Below are 18,835 nucleotides of genomic sequence, written 5' to 3' on the forward strand. Positions count from 1 at the left end.
TGTTGGTTCAGAAACTTGTACTAAAATTTTTATTTCTGTTTCTAAAATTTTAGTATTTCAGTACCTCTAAAAAATAGGAACACATGGGACTAAAATTTTTAGAGATGGAGACGAAAACTTTAATAACATTTTATACCTAAAATACCCTCATTTTAATTAATTAATTCCAATTTTACCCTTTGGACAAATTAAATTAGAGTTTCATTCTTATTTCAATTTTTGTCTTCTATTTTGCACCAAACAAAATACTGAAATTTATTTCAATCTCTATCTCTTAGTGTGTGTCTGGATTTCAGTTTGCAAATGGGAGTTTGCATAAAAGTGATTTTACAAAATTGATTTTGATGAAAAGTAAGTTTGGGTTAACGTGATTTTTGTTTGGCAATTTTTATATCAAAATTGATTGTAGTAAAATAAATGTTGTTTGGATTATACTACTCAAAATCACTTTTAGATGAAAAATTACTAAAAGAGACATTAATTTAAATAATTTTTTTATATATGCAAAATCAAAATACTAACAAAAATAATATAAAAATATTTATCATATAAATAAAATAAATATAATAAAAAAATAAAAATATAAAAGAGAGTACTATAAATTTTATAATGTCAAAAAAAATATTCTATAATTTTTTTAGTACAGTTAGTACTCTTTAATTTAGTATTATTTTTTACTATAAATTTTCATTATTTATGATTTTGTTGTTACTTATAATTAATTTCTTATTTATTTTGTCCTTTTTTATAGGATCATAATTTATATTATACAAAATTTTGATAATAAACGTAGTATATAATAATTACAATTACAAATTTTACAAAGTCAGAATAAAAAATAAAAAAAATAATACAAAATAAAAATAGAGTACTTCAAAGAATAGAAAAAAATCATACACATAAGAAATAATAAAAATTCCATAAAATCAACAACATATATCATATGAACAAAAAAATATAATAAAAAGCAAATAAAATTCGTATGAATAAAATTAAAAAAAATAAAAAATTTCTACGCAACATAAATATAATGCAGTAAAGGATAGAAAAAAAAGAATTCATATAAAAAAAATAAAAATATCCTAAAAAAAGTCAATAACATTTGTCATATGAATAAAAGAAATACAATAAAATAAATAAAAAAGCCAAACAAAAATAAAAAAATTTCATAAAAAAATATACATATAAAAAATAGTATAATAAATAATTAAAAAACTCATAAAAACATAACATGAGAAATGTCTGAGGTTATCTCCGAAGTGAATGGTGGTTGATAGAAAAACCATTGATTATAATTGCCGGTATGAGTACTGCGTTCAAAATCAGAATACTACACAAATAATATAAAAATATTTATCGTATAAATAAAAAATATAATAAAAAATATAAGTAAAAAATACAATAAAAAACATAAAAATTAAAATATAAAAATAAGTATTAAAAATAATAAAAAATTGAAATATTTAATTTGCTAGTGATTAAAACAAATTTAAACTATTTTAATAAAAAAAATTTGGAACGAATAACTATGAAGAAGTAAGAAGATCTGCAAAAAATTATTATGAAAGTAATAGTTATTAGTATTTTTTTATAGAAGAAAATGAATGGTAGGGTTAGTAAAAAAGAAATAAAATTTCACCTAATTTTCCAAAGACAACAAGCAACCATGAAAGTGAAACGCAGAAGTTACAAATTTTAGCTTCTTCTAAACGAGAAGCAGAATCACTTCTGCGTTCAGAAAGATAAAAATAGCTAAACAAAAAAATAAAACTTTTAAAAAACTCAAACGTGCTTCTCTCCTCCCCAACTTGTTTGCCAAACACACCTTTAATCTCTATCTCTCAATTTCAGTCTTTTCGTCTTTGTTTTTCACCGAACATTACCTAACACATGCAATTTTCTTTTACATGGGTCCAAGTTTATGTGTCTTTATATGGACATTTTGTGTTTGTATAAAAGATAGAACTTGTGGGATCGGAAACTTGCTTTCTCCTTTTGTAATTTCATATGCATATAGTAAGCTAGTAGCTATGTCGACAGAGACATTATTCACACAAAATCAAATTCGTATCAGCACATATTAATATAAGATAATGGAGAATAAAAAGTTTTATGGCAACTATTTTGACATATTACACATATAAATGTTATAATAATTAATAATAATGCTCCAGTACTTTCCAATCATGCTGAATCCAAGCTACATTTTTTCATATTGGACATTTTTGGAGTCATTTACAAAACAAGCAATCATCTTAATCAATGTAAATCGTGTCGTACGTATAGATCCCTTTTTCATAAACCGAAAGAAAAGTTTGAAAAAATAAACAAAAATATATATTAATTATTACACGAAAAATAAATATATATTCTAATATTTTAATGAGTTATGTGTATACATTAAATTAAGTTTTGTTGGTTATTTTTATTCTTGTATCGTCTGATTAATTTTTTTGTTAATAAATAAGTGACACGACTTTATTTGTCATGATAATTTTGTTTATTGTCAGATCTAGATTTAACAAATAAAAATAAATAAAAATTAAACGGTAAAGTGAAATTTATAAAATTAGATTTGTTATAGAAAAAAAAACACTTTGAAAAAAAGACATTTGTATTCAATATTGATGCAAATAGAAACGACAAAACAACCTTAACATATATTTCTATTTCTTTTAATTGCAGGGCATTACAATTATTAATGAAAAGTATTAATAAACAACTACAAAAGACAGATATTTATTCCTAAGCATTAATCTCTTCAATTTTTCATTATTTCTATTGATAGTCTGTAATATCTTTTTCGTCTCTTTTTCATCCTTTCATTTGTTTTCTTTTATATATTTTTATTTGTTTTTTTCATTTTTTTCTGAATTTCTTAATTTTTTTTCAACATCAACAACTTTATCAGTCTAAATGAAATAATCACACCTCAATTCAATCTTCTACATTCATAAATCCAAAAACAATTTCAGCTATTTCATCACATACTTCTCATGACGGACAATGAAAAAATAATCTTCATGGATTCTATTCCGTCGTAAATTCAAGCACCATTGTGTTAAGTCAATGCAGACACTTGTTATTGTTGCAGTTGAACTTCTTATTATCCGGCGCAAAAGAAGAGCCAATACAAGCTCTGGCACAAATTTAGAGTATGTTTTTTTTTCGTTGAGATTGTGACATTTTTGTACGTCAATATGAATTAACACGAAAAAAATGTTAAAGATTTCACTTTAACATTTAATTTTTATTTATTTTTATTTGTTAAATCCAAGTTACTTTAACTCAAGAAGAATAAAATAGAATTAATAGCAAGAATTCATAATGACTTTTTAATACAACAATAGCTAACTATATGAGAAAAAATTCAATAAAAGTAATAAAAGTCCTCAAGCATTACCCAGCATAAACCTCCAAGTCTTCTTCCAAAGGAGATAAACCTAATAATAAGAAGATTTAGTGACTAAAGAGAGAATAGAAGAAAGAGAAGAATATTCAGGAAGAAAAATGATTACTACTCATTGTCTGTAGCACATAATTTTTTAATTGAGTATTTGTTTGTCATTGTCTCAAATTTTTACGTTTTTTTTTATTTGATCAGCTACCATTTGTCTCTCAACTCTAATTAACTCTGCATTTAGCTTTCTTTGTAATTGAATTATCTCTTTTGTCCTTACTTCATTTTCTTTACTCATTACAATACTCTCCCTTTTAAAGACAACCTTGTCTTCAAGGTTGAAGTGAGAAAAAGACTTCAAGAACTCTTTAGTATTTTCCCATGTGACAAGTTCTCGAAGAGTGCCTTCCCATTGCGTGCACCAACAATTGGGGTACCTCACTATCCTGCATAATCACCATTTTGGCTAAGATCACTTGTGGCTTTATTATTGGACTTTGTTTACTAGTTGTCAATGACAATAGAATATATTGTTGAGTATCATTTTCACAAAACTTTTTTAATAATGAAATGTAAAATATTGGGTATATTTTAGCACTTGCTGACAATTACAGCTTGTATGCAACAAGGCTGAGTTTGGTAAGAATTTTAAAAGGGCCAAAGAATCTCATCCCTAGTTTATGATTCTTTTCCAGCGTAATCGATTGTTGATGATATGACTGTAATTTAACTAGCACCATGTCTTCTTCTTGTAATTTTAAGTGTCGTCTCTTTTAATTACCATATTCTTTCATAAATTGTTGAGCCTTGTAAATGTTAACTTTGAGCCTCTCAATAAGTTGGTCTCATTCTTGCAACATAGATTGTAAGTAAGGTGCATCATTAGAATTCTTGTGGTATCGCATGAGTCTCAGGGGTTCCTCGCCAAATAATGCCTTATAAGGGATCATCTTGATACTACTGTAAAATGAAGTGTTGTACCAATATTGACCCCATGGGAGAAATTTCAGCTAACCTTTTAGATTCTCATAGCAGAAACTACGTAAATACATCTTTAAGTCTTGTTAAAAATTTCACTTTGGTCATTGGTTTAGTGTGGTATTAAGAATTCATTGTGAGTGTAGTGCCTTGTAGCTTGAACAGCTGCTGCAAAAAATGACTAATAAAGACCTTGTCCCGATCTGAAACTATGGATTTGGAAAATCCATATAACTTTGCAACATTACTAATGAAGGCTTCAGCAGTGGTAACACTATTGAAATCTGATCGGAGGGGAACAAAATACGCAAACTTGAAAAGTCAATTACCACCATAATGACAATATAAGATTGAGCGGGAGGTAGTACTGTGATAAAATCCATACATATATCTTTCCATAACTGTGAAAGAATCGGAAGTGATTGCAAGAGGCTCGAGGGCAGCTGATTTTCAGTCTTTGGCTTTTGACATATCACACAATTAAGGACAAATTCTTTGATTTGATGTTGCATTTTAGGCCAGTAGAATTGAGCACATATTCTCTCAATTGTTCGTGCTATTCCTGAGTGACCCCCTACCCTGCGAGTATGAAACTCAATCATGACATCTTGTAGCAGTTGAGATTTTTCTGGGATAATTATGCGATCCTTCCACATTAAAACTCCATTTCTGAGTGAGTAATTTAGGTATTCCATCTAGTTGGGATCCATGCATGCTTGTGTAATTCAGTTAAGCTCAACATAAGCATTTACAACACGTTGTAGTTATTGTAACCATATTACCTATGGCATAGACCATGTAGTAAAGAGGCTTCAAGACAAGGTATCAGCTGGTATGTTCTCTTTTTTCAGCTTATATTGTATCTCAAAGTTATAACCAAAAAATTTATGTAACCATAACTGTTGTTCCAATGTGTGCAATGATTGTTCTAAGAGCGACTTCAAACTTTTTTGATCAATTTTTATAATAAATTTTCTTCCTAACAAGTAATGTTTAAATTTGGCAATGTCTTTTGTGATCGCATAAAGTTTCCGAACATATGCTAACTGTTTCTGCATTCTTGGAAATAATTTCTTCGAAAATGGGCAATAGGATGACCATTTTGGCTTAAGACAGCTCCGATCCCAGATCCGGATGCATCTGTCTCAATGATGAAGGGTTGGGCAAAATTTGGCAAGGCGAGGACTGGTGCAAATGTGATAGCACTCTTTAATTGCTCAAAAGCTATAGCAGCTTCTAAATTCTATACAAAAGAATCTTTTTCCAATAGATCAGATAAAGGGCTAGCCATGGATGCATACTCTTTGATAAAACTTCTGTAATAGCCTGTAAATCCCAAAAATTCTTTAAGTTGTTTCAAGTTAATTGGAATTGGCCATTCTGCCACTGTCACTATTTTATTTTTCTCCATATTCAGGCCTTGCCCGTTGATGGTATGTTCCAAATAATTTATTTCTTCTACACCAAAAGAACACTTTAAAATTTTGGCAAAGAGATACTTTCTTTTTAATACCTCCAAAATAACTTGTCAGTGATTCAAATGTGAAGGTCAAGTGGGACTGTAAACTAAAATACCATAAAAAAATACAAGAACAAACTTCCTTAAGAACTCTCTAAAAATATCATTCATCAATGCTTGGAATGTGGCTGGTGCATTCGTCAGACCAAATGACATTACCAACTACTCATAGTGTTCTTGGTGAGTCCTAAAAGCAATCTTATGCCTGTCTTTGGGAGTAACCAATATTTGATGATAGCCAGATCTTAAGTCCAATTAAAAAAAATATTTAGCACCGAATAATTCATCAAGAAGTTCATCCACTGTTGAAATAGGAAATGAATCATTGATTGTAATTGCATTTAAAGCACGATAATCTGTGCAAAAGTACCATATTCCATCTTTCTTTTTTACCAATAAGACAGAAAAAGAGAACGGGTTCTTACTAGATTGAATAATACTTTCTCTTAGCATTTCTTCAATCATCAATTCAATTTGTTCCTTCTGGCTATGTGGGTATCTATAAGGCCTGACTTTCATTGGAGGCGCATTTCTCAACAAATGAAATGCAATGATCATGAGCTCTTTGAGGTGGTAAGCCTTTAAGTTCGTCAAATACATCCTTATAATTATGCAGTAGCAATGCCAATTCTGGTTATATATCAGAAGGTAATTCAAACAACTTTTCTAACAACTGCGCTTGTTTCACTTGTGTGAATTGTAAGGTAAATACTTCCGCTATAGCATCTGTGCTTTGCAACATGCGAATATGATAGAATTGTGCCTTCTGTGGTAAATAGTTATAATTTTTCTGTAGAGTAATCAGTTTTCTATGATGGAAGAATCGAATTTTTAAAGCATTATAATTAGTTAAGTGCTCCTTAAGAGTTTTTAACCAAATATCACCTAGTACTAGATCAACTCCTGAGAATGGGAGAAGGTAAGCTGGCATCTTCAATGTATGACCTTGAGCTTGTATCGGCAATTCTCTAACAAACCCCTCGGCATCCATAACTTGATCATTTCTCACAACTACTCAAAATCTTGGTGAAGGTTTCACTGCCAATTGTAAAAATCTTGCAACTCTTGGTTGGAGGAAGTTGTCTGAGCTACCCCTATCTATTAAAATATGCACCTCCATTCCATTGATAAATGCCTTGAAGCGAATCACCCCCAAGGTTGGAATCCCTTTTATCGCATTGAACGAGAGGTGATGAGCTATTGCTAATTGAGCTTGTTGAGTACCACCTTATTTCGGTTGCTGCGGTGTTTCCAACTCATTCACTGTTGTATAACATTCTTCAGCCTCTTCCATTTGTAACATTAAGAGGCCTTTATTGGGACACTTACGATCAAAGAAAATTTTTTCATTGGCTACGTTGCATCATTTGATATCAAGGTACTGTGCCCTTGTCCATATGAATTGAAGCAATTGCCAACTTCTCCTATTCTGGTGTATTATAATAATTGAAATATTGATCTACATTAAAATTCAAGATATGGCATTCGTACCATCAAATCTTGAAAAGTCAAAATTGAGCTTTCTAGGGTTTGGCAATTGGCATGGAACGAGTGAAGGAAATGGCACATGATGCAGAGTTCGGATCATGGTCCAGAGAATTTTTTTGTCTCATGCTAGCTGACTCGATGAGAATGTGTAGTGCTTCAAATTGTTGCTGATTATTCTCAACCATTTTCAGTGGTAGTGCTTGCTGATCCGTAGCCAATTTCAGCACAAACTCACATTGTTCTTCGATTTTTTTGCTCCATCAACGATGATAGCATTTTTAGGTCTTTTGAGCATTCTTGAGACTTGCATCCAAATCCTTCATTCAAGTGTTTTCTGCCATGATTCTATAAAAGCACGAATAAAATGTAACTAGAAGTAACTCCAGAAGAATAAAATAGAATTAATAGCAAGAGTTCATAATAGCTCTTTAATATAACAGTAGCCAATCATATAAAAAAATTCAATGAAAATAATGAAAGTCTACAAGCATTAGACGCAACATAAGTCTCTAAATCTTTTTTCAAAGGAGATAAACCTAATAATAAGAAGAAGATTTAGTAACTAGAGAGAAAGAGAGCAAAAGGAAGAGAAGAATATTCAAAAAAAAAAAAATTACCATTCATTGTCTGCAGTACCTAATTTTTGAGTTGAGTATTTATTTAACTTTATCTCAAATTTTTACGTATTTTCTTTTTTATTTGATTTGCTACCATCTGTATCTCAACTTTAACTAATTCTATATTTAATTTTTACACATTATTGTGACTATTATTGAGTTTCATAATTGAATTAATTAATTTATATATATATATACACGAAAAGAGTAATGCTTAGACTATCTAAATGTGATGAAATTGTTAAAGCGATTACATGTGGTCAAATTTGATCGCACCGAACATTAACGGAAAAAGCATATGTTTGCATTGTTGGCTATTGAGTGATCACTAACCCTAATTATTATCCGTTAAAACTAAAAATCCAATTAACTTACATTATTTTAACTTGCCAACATTATTATAGCTTTTGATTTAGCGATGAATAGTAATACTTGATCAACAAATGATAAGTCATGATCCGAATATCCATATTGACACTAGAGAATTGTTGGTTTTATTTAACCTCAATTACTCTTAAAATTTGATGGATTTACTGAACATTTTAATCTACGAGGCTAAATAATAAGGGTTATCATGCTAGATATATGCTCATATGATGTGGTAGGGTCCAATAGGCCGGCCCAGTAATATGCAGAAATGATACATATTTGTCTTAATGGTTTCATAATTTAGCTCCATAAAGATTCGTGAGATATAAATTGATCAAGTAGTCAGCTTATTTGTCCGTTTAAATAAATGTCGGGGGTTCGAATCCTACCTTATGCATGCGGTAGACTCTTAAATGGAGTTCAGATCCACGACGGATTAGCTCTTAACTTGTCGAAAGGCTGCGGTTAGTTTTTGAGAACAAGATAAAATAAGACACTGAAAAAGTATACAAAAATTTATGTTTTATATTTTATTTGATAATAAATTAGAATAAATTATAAAAGTCTATTTTAAAAAAAAAAATTGGAGAAAAAATACAATGATAAAAATTATAATTATAAAAAATTAATAAGAATAATAAAATAAAATAAAAATGGTACCTTTTATTAATATTTTTGTGTCTTTTTTGTTAGAATAAATATAAAATACACTAATTTAGTATTTTTGGACACAATATCTTTATTTATATCTCATTTGTCAAATATAATTTTGTGTTTCTGTATTCCTGTCTCGATATTTCGTACTGAAAACAAACACAACCTAACTAACGCTAATACAAGCAGAGACCAGAAAGGTTATAATTACTATACATAGGTCGGGTCACACCGGATTTGACTTAACCCAGACCCGATCCGAAATATAGACCGGGTCTAATTTTTAGACCATAACCCGATTCTAGACCCGATGAAACCTATGCATCTTCGAGCTAGGTGAAAATTGGATAAAAACCGGATAAAAACCGAGTCTTTAGCATGTAAAAATCACTTAATCTCCAACCATTATTTCACAATTCACATAGTAAAATTCACTTAAAAAAATATAGGGTAAAGTACTAAATTGGTCCCCTACGTTTGGGCATAATTCTGTTTTGGTCCTTAAGGTTTAAAGTGTTCTATTTAAATCCAAAAAGTTTCATTTAGCATCAATATAGTCCCACCGTGAAGTCAAAGTTAAATAATTAACGAAATATCCTACAAAACATCAGTACAAGAATAAGATCGATAATCTGGAGAATAAGTACAAGCTCCAGAGGCATAAAATCAACATTGGATGCATCAATACATTTATTTATCATTTTTCTTATAATTTAAATGAATTTTTTTTTTATAAAACTAAGAAAAATGATAAATACATGTTTTGATGTATCAACGGTTGATTTTGTACCTTTAGAGCTTGTACTTATTCTCCAAATTATCAACCTTGTCTTGTACTACTGTCATGTAGTATATTTCGTTAATTATTTAACTTTGACCTCACAGTGGGACTATAAATGAAACTTTTTTGGATTTAAATAAAACATTTTAAACCTTAAAGACCAAAACAAGATTACGCCCAAACGTAAGGGACCAATTTAATACTTTACCCAAAAAATATAACAAGAACCAATCCTTCTCTAAAATTAAAGCATAACCATAATCAATGCTAATATTGTCTAATAACACCAAATATTTAAATCAATACAATTAACACAATATTATGCATTAGTCTAAAGTCTTATGCATTTTAAACATAAAACGTTAACTTATAATCTTATAATGACTAATAACACAAAATATTAAGGTTTACAATATTTAAATTCCACATAAGAATATCCATCATCCATCACTAATAACACAAAATATTAATTGTGTATGATGACCGGATTACTAGGTCGAGTTCGAGTGACCCGAGTTATAGTCTAGACCCGACTCGAAATAATGACCGAATCTATTTTTTAGACTCTTACCCGACTCCAAACCCGATGAAATCACACTAAATTAGCCCTAAAGTATTTAAGATCGGGCCGAATCTTCGGGCCGAGCTGGGCCGGCCATGTACACCCCTAATAATTACTTTCTTGGAAGCAACTGCAGCCACTCTTTTTTTGCTCTTTAATTTTTCATGTAACGCTGGCAAAGTAATAAGAAAAACATTGGCATACATAAATCTTAAAAGTACATCAAATAACAATTTGCAAACCATTACCCACGGCTTGTAAGAAAATTCCACCAATTATCATTAGGCCACTGTCTTCCAAGTAGTGATGGGATCTACCGATTTAATGGGCTTCACAAACGACAATACTTTGGATATTTTCTGTCCCATGAAATGCATCCAAAGACATAGTCCTAATTTGCCGAATAAAATCCAAAAACAAAAATCCAACCCAAACCAGAAACCCATAGTGAATTCAAAACTCCAAGCCCGAACTTCTTTCAACCAGTTGTATTATGGGTTTGTTTGGATAAGTTAAAAAAATAAAAAAAATTCGAGTTATCTTATTTTAAAATATTTTATAAAAAAATAAAAATAATTTTATATTTATATATCTTATGTAAAAAGATATTTTATCTATTAATTATATTAGAAAAACTCTATATTCATGTAATTTTTTCATTCAAACTATAAAAGTAACTTCAATCAGACGCGCTCTCCAACCCCCTTACATGTTTGTTATACACGCGCTTCATATAACGTAAATCTTGTTCTCTTCTCGCGTTTTTGTTCTTCTTCTTCTTCTTCTTCTTCAACCTAATAAAATTCGTCGTTCTCTTTTGTTTGTGTTTTTCTTCTCTGCTCGCATTCTTCATTATTGATCTACATTGAATTCAACGTAATAAGCTCCGCCGTTCTTCTTCTTCTTCGTTTTCTTCTTCGATCTACACTTCTGAATGGAAACAATGAATGATTCAACTTCAAATCAGTTGAATGATGTTATTACATTGAGACAGCTAGGGAATGATTGCTGCATGCTATCACAATAATCTTAAACACTGAACAAAGTAAAAAGAGGCCACCGAACCGAACAACATTCATTTGGTGAACCAAAATCACAAAGGCCATCAAACCGAACAATATTCATGTGGTGAATAAATGGTGATCAACTTTTAATCAACAAGAATAGTATTTCTCCTCCTCTTCCTCATCCTCCTTTTTCTTTTAAATTCGCGCACGTAGGTTCTTCTTCTGCTTCTTTTTCTTCGCGCACGCAGATTCTTCTTCTTTCATTATAATCATCACCAACAACACCAACATTTTGCTCGGTTAAGTGGAGTTGCTCATTTTGATTCACTTGATTGTTAATGTATTCAATTGAGTCTTTGTGCATGCAAAAATATTTTTCTTACTGATTGAATGTTTATCACGTTTTATTCAGCACATGATTGGTATTCGATTCAGTGGTGTTAGTCATTTCGGTTCACCTGATTGTTATGTGTTCAGTTGACTTCTTTTGCATGAAAAAAAATACTATTCTTGATGATTGAATGTTTATGACGTTTTATTTAGCACATGAATGTTACTCGGTTCAGTGGAGTTGCTCATTTTGATTTACTTGATTGTTATTGTGTTCAATTGAGTTCTTGTGCATGTAGAAATATTTTTCTTGATGATTAAATGTTTATGACGTTTTATTCAGCACATGAATGATGTTCGGTTCAGTGGAGTTGGATATTTCGGTTCATTTTGTTCTGCACAATTTAAAACTCTTCCCCCTCACCTTCTACTGCTTCTTCACCAAGGAAAGAAAGAGAAAAAGACAAAAAATACAGCAGCAATAACAACAAAAGAATGAGGATAAGGAGAAAACACGTGAAGAAGAAGGAAATCAAAAAAGAAGGAGGAGAATGAGGAGGAGGAGGAAGGCGAATCTCTATTACTGTTTTCATTCGTTTCTGGTTGTTCCTTGCCAAATCTTCTCGTAATTCTTCTCCAGTAATGATTTTCACAGAGAACGTGACTGAAGTTTGAGTGATTTTGAGAGAGATTCGAAGAAAAAAAAAACGATTTCGTGTTGAGGAAGAAGTAACGTTTTTTCATAATGAGCGCGAAGTGACGAATGATTTTTGAGCGTGTGTTTTCACTTGTCATTAATGCGCGTAACTCTATTTGGATTTGGGCCAACTTGATTACATGGATGTGTAGCGCGCTTGTAATTATATTTAGGTATAACAAATTAACAATATAAAAGTATTTTCTTATTTATTTATTATGTAAAAAATATCTTTTTTTTAAATAATCTTTTAAAAAATATAAATTATAACTTCTTAAAAAAAATTATTTTATTTTTTCTTGTTTTTAATTATAACATAATTATTTATTATAATTCACATAAAAATGTGATCATCCCTCAATATAAATTATAACTCAGGTTTAATTATTCATAATGAATTATAATTCAGCCTTAAATATTATTTATTCTTAGCTTGTAACCTATTAGTCTATTGGTCATTATTGATGACTTAATAATGACTAAATGGTCATAACATTAGTATTATTCGTCATCCTAATGTCTATATAAAATACTATCTATCTCTCAAAGAAAAATTCATGAACTTCTATACACTAGTCTCATATTTTATGTTTAGATACTCATATGATTAGTTTTACGGTATCTATATATCTATTAACTATTCACTGACATTTTATATTCATAAAATTTTTATACCTCTTAAACATTTATTAATTTGAACATTAAAATATATTTTTGTAATTATCTACTCTCATGTTCTTTAGCGTTCGAATTATACTCACTTTATAAAAAAAATTTGACAATAAAAATATAAATTATACCTTAAAAATTTATTAACACAAGAACAAGATATCTTATAATTAAAAAGATGATTTAAAATATTTGTCTATATTTTTCAATATAATACGTATTTACATTTTAATTATATTTTTGTATAAATAGTCATATTTTATTATACTAGCATTTTGTTGGATATTCTAAGTTTGTAAAAATTATATTTTAATTTGTAATTTTTATATAATGTAATAACATAAAAAATAATTATAATTTAATAGTTAAAAAAAAGTGAGAGAAAAATATTATTAAAAATTTTTTCTATATAAGTCATCAACTTAGTGATTAAAGAATTTATATAGACTATAATTCTGAGAGAAAAAATTGCAAAATAACTAAAAAAATAAAATCAAAGTTAGCGAATTTTTCTTAGATACGTACTCATGAGTTTACAAATTCATACTAATTTAAAGTGTGAATTAAATTTTTGAGTGAGCAGGGGCGGAGCTAGAAATTATTTTGGGAGGGGCTAACATGAAAAATATAAGTTAAGAAGAAAGAAAAATTAAAAATTAAAAAGGGGTTAAACTAAAAAATTAAAAACTTATACATACATCTTATTAGTTTGGGGGGGGCCATTGCCCCCCTTGCTCATAACGTGGCTCCGCCACTGTGAGTGAGTTTAGAATTTAGATATTATGCTCTCTTTTTTTATATGCAAATTACGTGTGTTGTGCATGGTTATAAAGGTCAATAGTATTAAATATGAATGTGGGGTAGCTTTTTCTGAATCATGGGGTAAAAAAATCATATCATTCGATACAAAAATTAAGAACATAAATCGAACTAGGAGGAAAAATTTAAAATTTAGTGTATTTAATCGGACCATCCGATTTCAATATAGTTTTTTTTTTATTTTGGGAAAATCAAATTGGACCGTCCGATTTGATTGTAATATATGTTATTTTAATGCGTAAATAGAAATCGGTTGATCCGATTTGTTATATATGTGTGTGTTTGTGTTATACGAGTTTGCAGATCTCCTCTCATCCTTTTTCTTGTTTTTCTTCTTCCCTCAGCTCCTCCACCCAAATCTATCTCTATCACTTTGTAGGTTTTAAAAAAATTGACAGTGAAGTTCATATTCTTGTGAGTGTGAAAAATGGACGATAGAGTCCTATTAAAAGTATATTATTTTGGTAAGATTTTATTACAAACATTTGAAGGAGTGAAATTTGTTTGTGAAAATTCGTTAGATGTTGTTATTCGATTCACAATCTCATTCGAAGAACTAAAATGTGTGATTTGTGAAAAGATAGATTCTAAAATGTCAAAGAAAATATCATGTATTTTATACAGGTATCCTATACAGGTATTTGGTGGATTCGTTCAATTTCAAACCAAATATGTAACTGATAAAGTGAGAATGCAAGAGATGTTTTCAATGTATATTGAAAGTCACGCTCAGATGTCGTTCATTGAGTTGTATATTGAGTTCGAATAATCTGAAGCCGACCGAAATATTGAACGGGATGATTACAATAGTGACCGTGAAGAATAGTTTGAAAGCAATTACGAAGTTGTTGGTGCATATGGAGACAAAGACAATGGTGACGACACTATGGAGACAAATGTGACAGATATTGCAAATGCACTGGTAAATGAACATCCGTTTGAGGAGTCATCTTTCATGCGAGTTTTGGATTTGGAGGCCATGCATGTTTCGGGGTTTTCTGAATATATGAATGTAGGTACGTGATTGCCTATATTTATACGAAGGATTAGAATTTTGTTATAATTTATATTGATCGATGGACCAAATAGTTACGTGAAATGTGAAAATAATAGTAATTAGCATTTGTTTATATATTTATTTAGTTAAATTTAAGATAATAATCTTTTAGTTAGTTATTGATTTAGTTAAATATTAGTTAGTATTTATTAATTAGTATTTATTTATGTGATTATGTTTTTTATTTGGTAAAAATTGAGATAATTACTTGATGTAAACTTTATTTATATTAATATTGATGTATTGATTTTTTATATTAATATTAAAATAAATATTAATATTGTAAATATTGCTTCGACATATGAATATTTATTTATGTTAGTACTAATTTTTTGATATGATTGATTTATAAGTTATAGATAGATTTTACTTTTATTTTCATTCATTAAATATTTATGGTACGACTATCATCATGGTAGAAATTTTTATTGTGACAGATGGTAAATTTTTCGTGGGGATGGAATTCAGTTCTAGGAAAGCTGTTATTATGGCGATGAAAGATTATACCATCTGAAGAGGTGTAGACTACTGAATGTATGGGTCGGAGCCGTTGACATTTTATGCCAAGTGTACACAGTATGGGTCAGGTTATGATTGGCGAATCAGGGTTAGCATCATCCGCAGAAAGTACTGTTGGGTTATAAGGAGGTATGATGATAGTCACACTTGTACCAGAGCGACCATTTCCCAGGATCATTCGAAGCTGGATTCGAACACAATTGCAGAAGCAATAAAGCCGTTGGTAGAGGCTGACACCTCGATAAAGGTAAAATCAGTTATTGCGGAAGTACAGTCGAAGTTCAATTACACCATCAGCTATCGGAAAACATGGTTGGCTAAGCAAAAGTCAGTGAAAAAAATATTTAGAGGTTGAAAAGTATTGTACGAAGTTTTGCCCATATGATTTGAGGCCATGTGTTATAAGGAGCCATCAGCAGTCATCCATTTTGAAACTATGCCTACATATCAAGGTGATGACTTGGTAACTGATATCCGGGAATTACATCGAGTCTTCTGGAGTTATTACCCCTACATTAGAGCATTCAGATATTGTAAACCAGTTGTCCAGGTGAATGAGACTCACTTGTATGAAAAGTATAAGGATTGTTTATTGGTTGCAAACTTGCAGTTTCACATGATGGTAACAATAATATCGTCTCAATTACATTTGCCCATTGTGGAGGGAGAGACTTCTGATGCGTGACACTTTTTTCTTAATAACCTGCGGTTGTGACTCAGAATGGTGTGGGACTGATCTCTGACCGACACGAACCCACCAATGCAGTTGTTGCCCGTAATAACGGCACTTTGTTGCCTCCTAAAGTTTTTCAATTGTTTTGCATCAGGCATATAGAGTCGAATTTTTTGAGAAAGTTCAAAGCACCGCACCTGCAAAAGTTTGTCGTCAATATAGGTAACGTTGAATATGTTGACATTTGTTACTAATAGAGTTACCTTTATACAGTGTTTCCCATTTATAGTGTTTGTCTTTTTTTTTATTTTTTGCGCAGGATATTCGAGGACGGTTCGCAAATACGACATGCGTTACCAGCGTTTACGAGAATCGGGCGAGGCTTACACTAACTGGTTAAACTGAATTTCTCGCGAACAGTACGCATTGGCATTCGATGGTGGTTACCGATGGGGTCACATGACCACAAACCTAGTGGAATGCATCAACTCAGTCTTGAAGGGTGCACGTAATCTCCCTATCACTGTACTTGTCAAAGCAACATTCTACAGGCTTAATGAGTTGTTTACCCGAAAAAGAGTTAAAGCAAAGGCTCGAGTTAATGCTCGACATGTTTTTTTAACTTGTGACGTCAAAATTGTATGCAAATCAACTTGCATCAGGAAACATCCAGGTTAATTGCTTTGGCAGGCAGAATGAGATATTTGAAGTATGTGATGCCGAGTAGATTGGAGTATCTCCGTCGACAATGATGTGACTGTGGCGAGTTCCAGGTGGATCGAATTTCATGTCGACATGTGTTTACATATTGTGTAAATCAACTGCTAAATTAGCAAGTGTATGTTCATGATGTGTATAAGATGGACCAAGTTTGAAGAGTTTATCAAGCTACGTTTAGGCCACTGGAGAATTCTACTACATGGCCTGCTTACAATAAGCCTCGATTCGTACCAAATCCATTCCTGGGATGAGTTACCAAAGGTCGCCCAAGGATGACACATTTCTTGAACGAGATGGACATGCGAATGTTACGTGGTCCTAGGCGATGTAGGCAATGTGGGGTCGAGGGCCACAGCCGTAGTAGATGCCGTCAGTCGGGTGGTGCAAGTGTCGGCAATAATGCTTAGTTGAGTTATATATTTTACATTTTTATGCCTATACTCCATGGCATTTGTAACTTTTGCTTTATGAAATTAGTCTACGACATTTGCGATTTTATGTTTTATCCAAACACTCTACGATATTTGAAGCATTCTACCAGGGGCGGAGCTAGATGAAACATTAGAGGGGGGCCAAAAATATTTACATAATTAAATAAGACTAAAATAAAATTTTAAGTGGGACTAAATTAAAAATTATATATAATTTACATGTAAAAAATTAAAATTAGGAGGACCGTCCCCCCTTCCTCTCCATGTAGTTCCGCCCCTGTATTCTACTTAATCAAATTACTCCATGACATTTGCGATTTTATGTTTTATCCAAACACTCTACAATATTTGATACTTTATAATTTATCCAAGTACTCTATAACATACATAGTAATGATACATAAAAAAATTAAATGATACATAAAAAAAATTAAGTACACAACAACTACTTTCTCATCCTCCACTTTACTCTTTCACAAAATTCTAGCATATATGTATAAATACAACTAATCTACCAATTATTTAACTATCATTATTAAAAAATTTGCAAATTTAACTAAACAAAACATATTAATTAAATATCTAACAATAATCATTTATTCATAGCTACAATAATATTATTTTTTACATAATTATTTATTTATTTATTCATAAATAAATCGGGTAATAATTATTCCTATTTCACTAATAATAAATACTAACTTACTATTAATAATAACTAACTAACCCTAATCTGTATGACAAATCTAATTCCACTATAATAATATTATTATAATATATTTATGTTAATTTAATATCTAACAATAAATAAATAATTATTACCCGATCAAAATATATAATCCTCCATAAATTCTACTTTACAAAAATTATACAATAATACTAACAATAATAACGTAGCTCTAATAATAATTAATTATAATTCCCTAAATTATTACAAATATTTCTAAACATATATTTTTTATTAATTTACTATATCAGTCTAATACAAACAGTACATTAATTAACATATTCATTAACTAAATTTAAATATAAATTTTTAATTATTACACTAATTATCAATAACAATTTTCATTTTTAACATTAGATATAATATTTTTTGCATTAGTTATAATATTTTAGATATATAAAAAAATTTAAAAACAAACTTATTGTTACGTTTGGTAATCGGAGGTAATGGGCTTGACTCGTTAGATTGGCCCAATCATTAGTGGAGAGAAACCTTCGAAGAGAATCGTGCTTCTGGGCTTCCGTCCGACTTGTGAGTACGAGTGAATGGGGGTGGTACCTGCAAAGACACTCCGACGCTTAAGTCAGCAAGGGTGCAAGCATGTCTAGAGAGTATTGGGACTTAGAGATACCTGAGGGATATCAGTGTATTTATAGTGGTGAACCAATAACCACCGTTGGAGTAGTTCCACTTTTTAGGGTGTATAACCGTCCCTTTATCTTAGGGAGGTTACGATATGGCTTCTGGAAGTGGGTAGAGTGATTTTAGGGGCAGTTACTCATTTGAATGAGTGTTTATCGGCCAGCTAATCTTCGTCC

Source organism: Arachis stenosperma, chromosome 8 (genome assembly GCF_014773155.1).
Source record: "Arachis stenosperma cultivar V10309 chromosome 8, arast.V10309.gnm1.PFL2, whole genome shotgun sequence".
In the NCBI taxonomy this organism is placed as follows: domain Eukaryota; kingdom Viridiplantae; phylum Streptophyta; class Magnoliopsida; order Fabales; family Fabaceae; genus Arachis; species Arachis stenosperma.